This window comes from Alligator sinensis, unplaced genomic scaffold (assembly GCF_000455745.1).
Source record: "Alligator sinensis unplaced genomic scaffold, ASM45574v1 scaffold572_1, whole genome shotgun sequence".
Lineage (NCBI taxonomy): Eukaryota > Metazoa > Chordata > Crocodylia > Alligatoridae > Alligator > Alligator sinensis.
In genome coordinates this window covers 640,203-652,874 of record NW_005842288.1, presented here as the reverse complement: position 1 = coordinate 652,874, position 12,672 = coordinate 640,203, and the positions used below count along the sequence as shown (strand labels likewise).

Below are 12,672 nucleotides of genomic sequence, written 5' to 3'. Positions count from 1 at the left end.
CACATCCAAACTAATATTGGGGTGTGTAAGCTGACCCAGAATGCACTTATATTCTGAAATCTGCTTGGTGTTTTCAATCAAGTTGACAGCAGAATTGTTTCCATTTCATTCTTTGAGCCACAACTCCACAGATCAGTTCAGATAGGCCTGTATATTCTCTGGTCCCAAAATTAGTCTTCACCACAATTCTTTCACTCTAAGACGAATCCAGAATATTGAAAGTAATAGAAAGCCATCTGACTGAAGAGCAACACCACACACACAGATCTAGGATTTGGTATTCAGTGCAACAACGGAGGGTTTCCACTTTCTAGTGGGAGAAAACAGCTTACTGCCACATGCCCGATTTTAACTTTATTCACTGTGTTCTTTAGTATCCGTCTATAAAAAGGTTTAAATGTATGGAGATGCTCCATTGCTCTTAGGTATTATCTAACGCAAAAGAAAGAAGTACATAAACGACATAAATAAAAAAAAGAGCGCACATACTCCAGATCATTTTGGGGGGAAAAGCATAAGTAAGACACTCACCTTAATGAATGTGCTAATTAGGCTCTTTCCAAATAAAGGTCTGAAACTACAATTAATACTGTCCTGTAAAAAAAAACAAAACAAAACAAAAACAACCCAACAAAACAAATAAGTAAACTCTACAAAATGACTTGAGAAATACAGTTTTTATTAAAATCTATTTAAAAGTAAAATAAAAGTCTAGCTTTACACTGCAAACACCAAACCAGAGATAACAAGAAATACTCTAATTCACCCACAATTGACTTGCAGTTACTGACATCTGAAAAATAAGACTGTGGGATCATTTCCTTTCCTGCGTGACCTATTTAATATTTACTAAATCCTATTTCCCTTTTTACAAATGAACAGCAATGAAACCCCTATACCTGTTTAAAGGTATAAATGGACAGCACCAAATGAAACAGAGAAGCTATGCTAGGACATGTCCTTTAGCTTAGGTTGGCATAGTCTGTGCATCTGCATGGTGCAAGGGTTGCCTTCCTCTGTAGTATAGGACGGGTATTAAATCAACATGCTCTACAACAGCAGTTCTCAATCTTTTTGGACTTGCCCTGCCCTCACACTCCCAACCCCCAGCCCTCTGGCTCTGCCAGTACCCCTCACTTTCAATCCACAGCAGGGAGCAAGGTATGGGATGGAGGAGGCATGGCAAATTGGAAGGAAGCGGGGGCGGGGGGCGGGGAGGAATGTGTCCCCTGCCACCACCTATGCCCCCCCACCCCCAACTTACCTGCAGTGAGCTATGGGAGCTGCTCCCCACCACTGCCTGGCTGCCATGTGCATGTGGGCACATGCACACACATACATGTGGTGCCCCCTGCCAGGCTGGCCTCTTTCTGCTCCCCCCAGCTCCAAGCAGCCCCTTGCAGGCTGGAACACTGCCAGCCTGCAAGGGGAAATGCATGGTTTCTGCCATTTTTCTCCTTTCCATGAACCTGGCAGCAGAAGGAGGCTCAGCCCAGACATGGGCTGCCCCAGCTGGCCTCAGAGATCATAAATGTGCCAAATATAACAGCTCCCCTGAAACCTGGTCATGGATTCCTAGTTGAGAACCTCTGCTCTACAGTAATTTCCATGGGCATGCATTTACTCTGTGGTAAAGTAAAGATTAATAGAGGAGCTTCCACTTATCGTGTGATCAGAGCAAGCCCACAGGCAGTTACCATAGAATAGATGACAGTCAAGTCCCATTATTTTACCCCAAGGCAAACTGTTCCTATGTCCATAACTTGGGTCACACAGGAGGCCCATGACAGACCAGGAACCAGAGGAACGGTTTTAAAGTCCCACAACAACACTTCAATCTCCAAGTCATCCTTCTCTAGGAAAGAGGGTCTTTTCCCATCTGAACACTCAGTAGAAAACTGGACTTTCAATATTTCTAGCAGCAAAATTTGATATTTCAACTACCTAGATGTTTTAAACAAAAGTGTGCATGCAAGATGTTCCTATAAAGGTAATGAGGTGTTTAGAGGAACTAGCACATACATGCCAAACTCCTAGCCCAATCAATCAGTGTATTCTTCCAGCCCTTGCGTCATCAATTTAAAACATAACAGTCTGGCTTGATGCCAGTAGTAGCTACAGCACTCTACACACAAGGTAAATTAATAGGATTAGTCATAGTGTACTGAAAAGGGAAACTGAGTAGGCACCATGCAGTGTCTAAAGAAAAATGAACAATATAAAACTGCTTTGCACATTATAAAAAAACATTATAAACAGAGGGAAACTGGGATGGGAGGAGAAGAAGCTAACAAGAACCAAGACAGAAGCAGCAAAGAAATTAGTAGGTGGGGCATAGAAGCCAAAAGAAGACACGCCAGGGATAAAACACAGGAAAAAGTGGAAAAAGCAGCAAATGTCATATGCAGAGGTGGTGCTAATACTTTACCTTTCCTTCCTGTATCACAGTTATAATGAATATAAAGTGTAGGCAGCAACATAATCCTATTACTCACACTGTATGCTACCACTGATCTCAGTCAAGCTTTGCAGTGTAACAAATGCACTGCTCCTAAATCCCAAATACATCTACCTTCACTTCATAATAGAAAAACTCCTCTACCTGAAGTTTCTTTTATTTTTGAAGTAACATTGTCAACAAATTCAGAAAATTGAATGCAGCTTTGGACCTAGATCACACTCATTGCATATGTAGCTCTACTTCTGAGACATCATAATTTGAAACACTGCTGTAGCCTAGGCCAGGGGTGGCTGACTTGTGGCATGTGTGCCACAAATGGCACAGGCAGCCTGTGTGGCATGCAGCAGACTGGGGGGGGGGGGGGCAGAACAGTGGCAGGCAGGGCAGGAAGTAGAGAGTAGGGAACACTCAGCAGATAAGGCAGGGAGCAGAAGACAGAGCAATAGATTTGGCAGGGGAAAAGGATCAGTGGCACCCAGAGAGGGTATGGGGCATCCTTATGGCACTCTTGCCAAAAAAGTTCATCCCCACTGATCTAGGACATCTCAGCCTACTCTAGATCTCAGAGATAAATTCAGACCACACAAAACTATCCTGCAGGAAATCATGGAATTCAATTATTTGGGAAAAGAAAGGAATTACTATGACTATTTAGGAAAGAATGAACCTGTGATTGCATTACTCACCCCACCCTGCCCCACCAAAAAAGAGAAATTTCCAGGTCAAGTGCAAGTAAATGTTCCTACAGGCAATCCTCGACTTCCAATGTTTTGAGTTACAACGTTTCACACTTGCAACGTTTGTAAACTGACATCCTGTTTCAACTTTACATCGCCAGTTTCGACTTACAATACTTGATCCAATGCAATGCCATGCCAGCGAACAAGTTTGCTGAGTCGCTCATCTCCCTGGAGAACATCTGTCCAAACTTCCTTGGACACTTTCTTTAAGAAAGCAGACAAGACTCCAGAAAAACCTGCAGCCAAGACTCCTGAGAAGACTCCAACCAAGAGCCCTTCAAAAAGTCCAGCAGTCACCTCAAAGAAGTCCTTCCAAATCGATATGATTGCTATTTACAATATAAATATATTAATGTAGCTATATTACTCATGTATAATTGATCGAGTACAAAATTCTGGAGTACTTTTGGTGAAAATAGGGTATCGGGCCTTGGTTCAGGAACTGATCCCCCATTTACAACATTGTTTTGTATGAGAAAATTGGCTCCGAGTTACAACGTTTCGACGTAAGACACGGTTTTCAGGAACCAACTGTGTCGCAAGTCCAAGGACTGCCTCTATTTGTGTTTGCAATGAAATCTGCAGTTTGTTATAAAGTCCACAAACTGTTGGAAGGAGCCAACAAGTGGGGGTCCCCAGGAGTCTGTCATGGGTTCAGTATTTTTTAAAACCTTCACTAATAACTTGGATGATAGGTAGGGGTGTGCGAAGCGGACAGTATACAATTCAGATACGGCCCTATCTGGGGGATAGTGATTTGATTCGCTGACTTGGATCACTGTCTCGATTCAATTCAGCCGAATCTGAAGATTCGATTCTGATTCGGAGAATCAGAGATCAGCTTTGTATGGTTTTTCTACATACCTTGAGGTACTAGGCGCAGCTTGTAAATGCTGAGATGGTGGGGCAGATGGAGTGTCCTACAGGAGCATAGGGGGTCCCCCCTCACGCTCAGCGGTGGACCCAGAAGTGGCCTGGAAGTATTTCCGGTCCACTTCCGGGTCTGCCGCTGAGCACGCAGGGGACCTGCCCCCTGGCCTGGCAATTGGTCACGGGGGGACCCCCAGTACCCCCCCCAGACCCAGGAGGCACCAGTCTCTGAGCCGGGGGGAGGGTGTGGAGGGCTCCCAGTGCACTCCATGGCAGACCCAGAAGTGGACCGAAAGTACTTCTGGTCTGCTTCCGGGTCAGATGCTGAGTGCATGGGGGACCTCCACCATGCTCCCATGGAATGCTCCATCCGCTCCACCATCTCAGAGTTCACAAGCCACGCCTGGTACCTTGAGGTATGTAGAAAAAAAAAAAATAAAGCCATATCTATGGCTGAATTTTCAAATCTCTTCGAATTGATTTGGAGGCTTCAAATTTGATTTGGAGAAATTAATGGGTCTCCCAATTCGATTCGGATTTGGACGCCGAATCAGGCCACATCTCCTCTGAATCAAATCAGCGACCAAAGCTTTGCACAGCCCTAATGATGGGATCAAAAAGTCACAGTTGACAAATTTATGGACAACACAAAGTTGGGTGGAGTTGTAAATACTCCAAACAGTAGGACCAGGATCTAGAATGACCTGGATAGACTGGAGAAATGGTCCACAACAAATCAGACAAGATTCAACAAGGACAAGGGAAAATTTCTGCACTTGGGACAGAATAAATGCATGCACTACTGCGAAGAAAGACTTGGGGGCGGTTACAATGGATCTGAGCCAGCAGCTTGCTCTTGTTGCAAAACAAAAAAGCCAATAGTGTACTGGGTTATATTAACAGGACTGTCACTTGCAAATGAAGGGAAACGATACTTTTGTTCTATTCAGCACTGGTGAGGCCTCACCTGTGAGTGCTATGACCAGTTTTAGACTCTACACTTCAGGAATAATGTGGACAGACTGGAAAGAGTCCAACACAGACCAAGAAAAATGAATGGGGGCCTGAAAGGCAAGACTTGAGAGGAAAGGCTGTTAGAACTATAGGATGGAGATGGACTTTTGCGCTGTGGCCACATGGAACAGGACTAGGAACAATCGCCTCAAGCTTCAGCAAACGAAGTTTAAATTAGAGATTAGGAGGAACTTTCTGATTACAAGCACAGTTATGCATTGGAACAGGCTACTTAGAGAAACTGTGGAATCTATACCTTTGGAAGTTTTCAAGAACAGGTTAGACAGATGCTTAGCTGGGATGGTTTAGTCAGGGATGATTCTGCCTTGAGCAGGGGACTGGACTAGATGACCTTGTGAGGTCTCTTCCAGCCCTACTTTCCTATGATAACATTTGGACTTTCACAGAAGTACCCACTTGAAAAGCATATACAACTATACATAGTTGTGAAATGGGATAAAAAAAATAAATGAACAAAAAACATTCCTCTAACATTTACTGAGTTACTGTAATGAGAAGCACCCATAGACCAAAGGCAGCATCAGATGCCTCACTGTTCAGCTTGCAGAATCTAGAGATGGTATCAGTAATTATGGCTGCTTTATGTATATCCTTATAATATAAAATGCACTATTTTTCTTCCCATGAAGTAACAACAGCTCCAAGGAAGTGAGCTCTGATATTGGTACTTGTATTCTACAACTAGAAGCTTCCAGGTGGTCAAGGTAATGTAAGGCTTCTTTTCCTTGGACATGGGATGATAACAGCAGAAAAGCACATTTGAGTTTCTGAATTAAAGTTGTGCAGTGAACATGCACCCTAAAGATACATGATTGATGTCTCCACAGCTTTAAGTTTCTCTTTGGGACATCACAAACCTAACCAGAAGGGCAGTTTCCAACCGCCCTGAAATCCTGGAGTTAACCTTTATTAGTAAGGCATCGTTAGTTCCGAGCACCACTTTACATTTTAAGAAGGTGCACTATTGTGGCTTCAGGAAAAAGATCTTCCTACTATGATAACCTAAGAACTGGTTGCTATCAAAAAGGCTTTATTTTTAATGCTTAGAAAGTAACATCATGACTTGTTCCTGTCACAACCCAAGGGTGTGATTTTGTGTGTGCGCGCTTCGGCACTGCTAAATTATTTCCCGCCACGAGGAGCTTTCTTTGCAGGGTGCATTTCTCAGTTGCAAAGAGAAAACCCCGGTGCAAAGGAGTTCCCGCCACCTGCATGCAAATTTGTGTCCCACTATTGGCCAGTTCTAAATTATTCCCACGTGGCGGCTAGCGATTGGCTTGCTAGCCGTATAAGAGGCTTGAGCGGTTTCTGCCCAAGTTGGAGAACTCCAAGGAGAACCCCGCAAGGGAGGACTCCACAACCATCTGGAGGAGGAGAACTTCACGTCTTGTGAAGATCTCTAAGCGCTGAGGAGCCTATTGGACCCAGCGCAGGCGATAAGGGTCTGATCAACCTCTGGCCTCTCCCCGTTGCCGAACGATCCCTCGACGATCCCCTTCCCTGCGCGCAAGTTCCACGGAGCCTAGCAAACTTTGTGTGAGTGTATCCAGAGCTCTCTGCTTCAAGTTGTTTTCTTCGGTTGACGCGACGGGCTCGCGTGTTTAGAGCCTTCAACCGGATTGGGCTAGAGGTTCGCATGAAAGGAACTCTTGTCCGCCTCTCTTCTTTTCTGTCTGTAACCGCAACTCAAGCAAGTTTTCCTGCCTGCACCGCGACCATCTTCGGTGTAAGTAAAATAATCTTTAATCAACCGCTAAGCGTCCATGCCTAATTCTAGCCCGCCGGCCTGCATTCCCCGACCCGCGTGCCAGGGCTGCTGGCCACAGCCCGCCGCGCGCCCCCCCGAGAACCTGGGACCGCTCCCAGCCCTCACAGTTCCAACAGAGGAGCCCTAATGACACTGGAAGCAACGTAAAATCTCAGAGAAGAACCAAGTCCTCCCAAAACACATAGACAATAGAAGTAACTTTCAAAATTCTGGACACCTGAAAAGATGAAATCTACTACCTGCCTGCTGAACCAAGTTGCTGCTTTGTCAAATATCCTGGATCTCCAAATGCTTGAACTGCCAGGCATCAATCAAGTCCATCTCTAAGAATTTCAAAAATCTGTGGTACTCATGCAGATACAATAATGAAACCCTTTTCCTAGTATCAACTGACAGCACATTCAGGGGCCAGGTTGAAGTTGAGTTGCTGAGCTTCTTCTTGGAAGACAAAAAAGTACGGACATTATAGTTTCTGCACCTTCCCTTTGGTTTAAGGGGTTTAATAGCCAGGCAACTACACAGATTATCTGGATTCTGAGGCATGAATGACACTTGTAATATCACCTCCCTTTTGGATGAAAAGCAGATGGGAAGTCTTTGTACGCAGTAAGATTGGAGAAGCAAGGTTTTCTAACCAGAATTACCGGTGCTACCTGTACGCAAATTTTTATAACATTCTGATGCGGAAATTAAAGGTCTATAACAAAATATCTTTGGTCATCTTTGCAACAAGACAAGCCATTTGTTTCCTTGGCTTGTGATCCCATAGGAAAAACAAAGACTATACGAACTTGCAGTTCAGGTGAGAGACGCACAGATATATCATTAAGAGACAAAACTCCTTTACCAAGGTATAGTCCTGGCATTACTTCAGTCCAGCTATAGCAGCACAGAGCTCACTCAGCACTGCAAAACCTCCTGGAGAAAAAGTAAACTAGCCCATGGTAAACTCTGTGCTGCCACAACTAGACTACATCAGACTGATCTCAGTTCCCCAATCAGGCAATTTAATAGCTTGGGTACATCTACAGAACCACAGGACTGGAAAGAACCTCAATGTTCATTTAATCCTCTGGATTAGGCGCACACAAAAAGCAGGGCTCTACTGTCAAACTGAGGACATGGCCCTGATGAGATGTTGATACTACTCATAAAAAGGGGGCTACAAGAAACCATGTCCTAACACACACACATGTTTGGCCTTGGCTCTTCGCAGCAGAGGAATATCTTCAGGAAGGTACTTAATCAGCAGCAAGTCAAAGGAGATTTGAAGTATCCAATTATTTCCCAGTTAGGGCACAAAGAATAACTATGAGGAGGAGAATCCCAGACAGCCTGAAGACCATCTTTTTCTGTCCCGTATTTTTTTTCCTACAGCTAGGAAAAAAAATTGCCTGCCTGAAGCTGAAGAGGCAGACAAGAGAACAGTCTGTTTCCCAGGGAAGCCACACCTTCCCTACCACTGACTGACATATTTGATCTGCAGCCAAGGCTGCACATAGGGTATCTCCAATTTAATAAATCAAGGGACTTCATTATGAACAAAAGTGAGTTTGAAATGGATATTGTAATGGCGGTGAAAAAGTTCTGGACCCTTAAACATTAAATCAAACAAAAAAAATGTAACATCATCATATTCTCCCATGTCAAATCTCCTTTGCTACCTTGAATACAGTGTAACAAAAAATAAAACTGTAATACAAAGTCCAGCACAGGTAGCCAATTCTCCGTCACACACAGATGAGATCAGATAATACATCTAATAACACAATTCAGCTTCTAAAATGTTCAAGCTACTTTTCAGAACCAACAGTGCTTCTTGTGTATACTCTGCATGCAGAATCTAAAACTGCAACGTAGTAACCCCTGCCCTGCCCCAAAAAAACCCAACAACAAAACCCAAAATAACCCTCTATGGATTTACTTCATTGAATCAAAATCTGAAGGACAAGTTTTTTATAACATCTGAATTGTCATGTTACTATGTATCATAATTACTAGGTAACCAGGCAGTTCTGGAAATGGGAACTTTTCTATAGTATAATATTTGGCACAAGCACACAACAGTTTCAAAAGATCACGCTGTTCCCTTTTAACACGGGCCAATTAGAACAGCTCTTGAGACAGTAGTGTAAAGGTACTGTGAATTAAACAAATGACTGACTGGAAAAAAGTGCTTTGTGTTACTGAAAAGCTCTTTTTAGAGACTTTTAAAAGTGCATTTAAGCAAAACAAAATGAAAACATAGAAAGTAACTAGTTTCTTTTAAATACTGTATCAACCTAGACTATGCAATTTAGACTTTCTGGTCATCAGATAAGAAATCAGAGAAAAAGCCAGGTCACATTCAGGATATATCCACACTTATTTACCAGTTTTTAGCTAAGACATTAAACAAATGAAATATAATTCTATTCAGAGGAAATCATCACTATGATGAGATTAAGTTTCTAATCAAAACTCAGACTGTCACTCATTTTAGTAGTGCCCAAAACACCCAAATGGGATCTAGCAATAAAACGACCTCTGCTGGGAGACACAAGCCTCTGCTTTCTTATTTACACTTAAGAAATTGGCAGAGTTTTAACAACAACAATTTTGGTCACCTTCACTTGTATAACAGTTTCCGTGAAAAGTTCATTTTAAAGTTTAATTCAAGGGAAGGCAGACATTAATTCCTAGTACTTCTTGCACATGCAGACACAATTTTAATAACATATTTCACTATTATTTTTAAAGAGGTTAACACATTAACTGACAAATAACTTAGTTTATGTTTTAACTCCTGGCTTTTTAAAGACTTGTTTTTATACCCTATTGAGGGCCTACACTCAATACTTTCTTAACTCTACTAATACAGAATCAGGATCCAAGTAAAGCAAGTCTTTGCTGGTATGACTGAACCTGTCACAACAGGTTCTGGTCTGGCAAAGCTCCACATCCAAATTTTAACTTACTTGCATTTCAACACACACTTATGGCCTCACTGTCAAAATTATCATAGTGTCCTTGAGGATTTGTCCTCAACATCCTTTAGAAGCAGACGCAGAGCTATTTATTGCTTTGAGTAATGTCACCTGCAAACATACTCGGTGGTTCAAGACACACTGACAACTGAAATCTAGTCAATTTATAAGTGTAATAAAAACAAACAAACAAACAAACAAACAAACAGCCTAAGATGCCACTCAAGTCCTTTCAACAAGTTCCATTCTGGAAGCTCTACAGGTAGGTTCCTTCTCTTTCTATTTTATGAGGTCTACATGGAGTAGATGAAGAATAGCAAAAATGAGTTTATTAAATGATCAAATGCACACAGACAATGCCCCCTTCCACAGTATTTCAGTAATAATAGCATTGTGTGTTATTTGAAACCACAGTAAACAAAAACAAAGCCTTATTTTTTAAAAAGAAGGATCTTTGTGGTAGAAAGGAGGCAAGAGGTCTTTTTTGTTTATTTAAGTATGAAACACCCTGGTCATTAGATTACTGAGTGAAAAATAATAAATAAAAAAATGCAACACACTTGTATGCATGGCAGATAAATGCATAATTCACTAAACTGCATTAAACAATGCCAGTCCAACTTTGTTACCTACAGCTTACATCAAATTAATCTGCATATCTGTTAACTATATAAACGGCTTCTGTACACAGAATCCTTCAGTCATTGTCTACTCTGTAACTCCCTGGTTCTCAACAATGGTAGCAGGAGGCTCCTTTTAAAGGTGCCAAACAGAATCAGCACTGTATAGTGTGTAAATACCTACACAAGATGGCATCTGCACTATCAACCTCTGGTAGACAGTCTGTGGCTCTAGAGAAGGGTGTGGAAATCAAATGTTGGCCTTATCCATGTTAAGTCTCATCCCCTGGCCAATCTACCATCTCCTTTCTCAAACCCTCAGATCTGGAGAAAGTCCCCTACTAAAACACTGCTGTAGAAGGGAAAGGACAAAGACCCATCAGAGATGCAGCCAGATTATGGCTCTACCCCTGGCCCCTGGCCCTCACTGTTACTACCTCATGATCCTGCCCTGTGATCCCAGCTCTGCCTCCTGCTTGTCCACAGCCCCATCCCATCTGCCCAGCCATTTGCCCTGCCTGCGCAGGTCCCACCCGCAGTGGTGAGTGTGGGGTGGACAGGCTGGGGTGCCCAGGTCCAGGTCCAGGGCAGTGACAGCCAGGAAGCGTGTCAGGCCACCACACCACCTGCTGCGCACCTGGGGGCAGCAGTATAGGCCACGTGCACTACAGCTTGGGCTGCCCCCTGCACCTGGGACAGGCAGGACAGAAGGACCCATTGCAGGCAGAACAAATTCACTTGGCAGACCAGATATAGTCCATGGGCAATATTTTTCCCACCCCTGACTTAGACCCTCTGCTTTTCAAGGTACTTCCTATCATAAACAACTGGTGCCTCCTGAGACTGGGGGGGGGGGGCGGGGCACCACAGCAGCAAGCAGGGACCACCTGCAGGTGCCAATGGCAGTGTTGGCAGCAAGGGGGGTGGGAGGTGGTGAGCGGGGACCACTCACAGATGCTGGCGAGGGAAGGGGTGATGAGCAGTGACCACACACAGAAGCCGAAGGTGGCCAACCTCAGGGGAGGGGCACATGCCCCCCCATACCCCCTTTACACGTCACCTATGCTTCCTATGTTGTTTGTACAGTAACTGGAATAATGAGTGGGTCCTAATGGGATGCAGGGGAACACTCATAATACAAATAAGTGATAAAGGCCAAGTCTTCTGTGCACATAGATGTCCCCTCACATCAGAGTCTCTGGCTTCACAGACAGGAACAACTTTGAAATCTGCTTTGTGTTAACAGGGCAAATTCCCATTCCTCAGACTAGAAGCATAATGTTTTAAGGACACGCTTCTGGCTTCACTTAGGTTTACAAAACCACCACTTCGCTCAATGATTCTTGACCGGGCTGCCGTGAGATCCTTTGAAGGGTGTCACACAATATTAGCACTCTTAGGTGTGCAAACACCTTCGTATGAATCAGAAAATAAACCCAGATTTAAAATAGGAATCCGTAACGCCCAAAACAATCTGACCTACTGTAGTCTCAGCTCTTTACAACAGGAGAATCGCTCTACTTTTCCCTCTGCAACCTAGAAGTTCATGAAAACCAAGAGGACTGCCTCAGGAATAATAAAAAAAAAAAGTTGAGAACCTCTGCTGTCATGCAGTCACATCCTAACCATTATTGTAAATGCACTCCCTATAAGCACAGTGAATGGAAAACAGCTGTCAAGCAATCACTATTCAACCAGCTGAAAGTGAGGGGTTTGTTTCAGGATGACAAACAGGCCAGCACTGGCAGTGCCCTGGGCTTTTAAGCAGCATTCGTCTCCTGCTCAAGCTCGGGCCAGGCGGTGCATGCAGCAGTGCCGCACGGCGAGGCCCGGACTAACCCGAGTGCCAGGCGGCGCCCGGGGAAGCGCTCACACGCGTGTGACCGCAGAGCTCGGAGTTACGCGTTTCAGAGACAAAAACACAGGGGGCAGCCCGAGCCCTCGGGTACTTAACAACGCAAGTTTCCTTTGACATCCTGCTAAGCCAGCGTCTCGCCAGAGCTGCTGCCGCCCTCTGCCCGCACCCGGCGGCACCATCTGTCTGAGCCGCTTCCTTCCCCGAGGCGGCGGCGGGAGGCAGGACCCACCCGGCTGCGCCCGGCGCTCGCACACGCGGACAGGCTGGTTAGAAAGCGCAGCAGCGGGATCAGCCGCCCGCGGGGGACAGCGCGTCTCCAGGCCGGGAAGGACGCGGCCACTCATCCCCCGCCCC

The 12,672-nt window shown here is 44.4% G+C and overlaps 1 protein-coding gene across 1 annotated transcript in view; it reads right to left on the bottom strand.

The window, feature by feature from the left end:
- Positions 1–12,555, bottom strand: part of LOC102372737 (period circadian protein homolog 2-like) — a 73,482-nt gene extending 60,927 nt beyond the window's left edge. The window contains 1 exon segment of the mRNA XM_006028077.3: positions 12,415–12,555. The gene's annotated coding sequence lies outside the window, so the exon portion shown is untranslated.
- Positions 12,556–12,672: the final 117 nt, after the last annotated feature.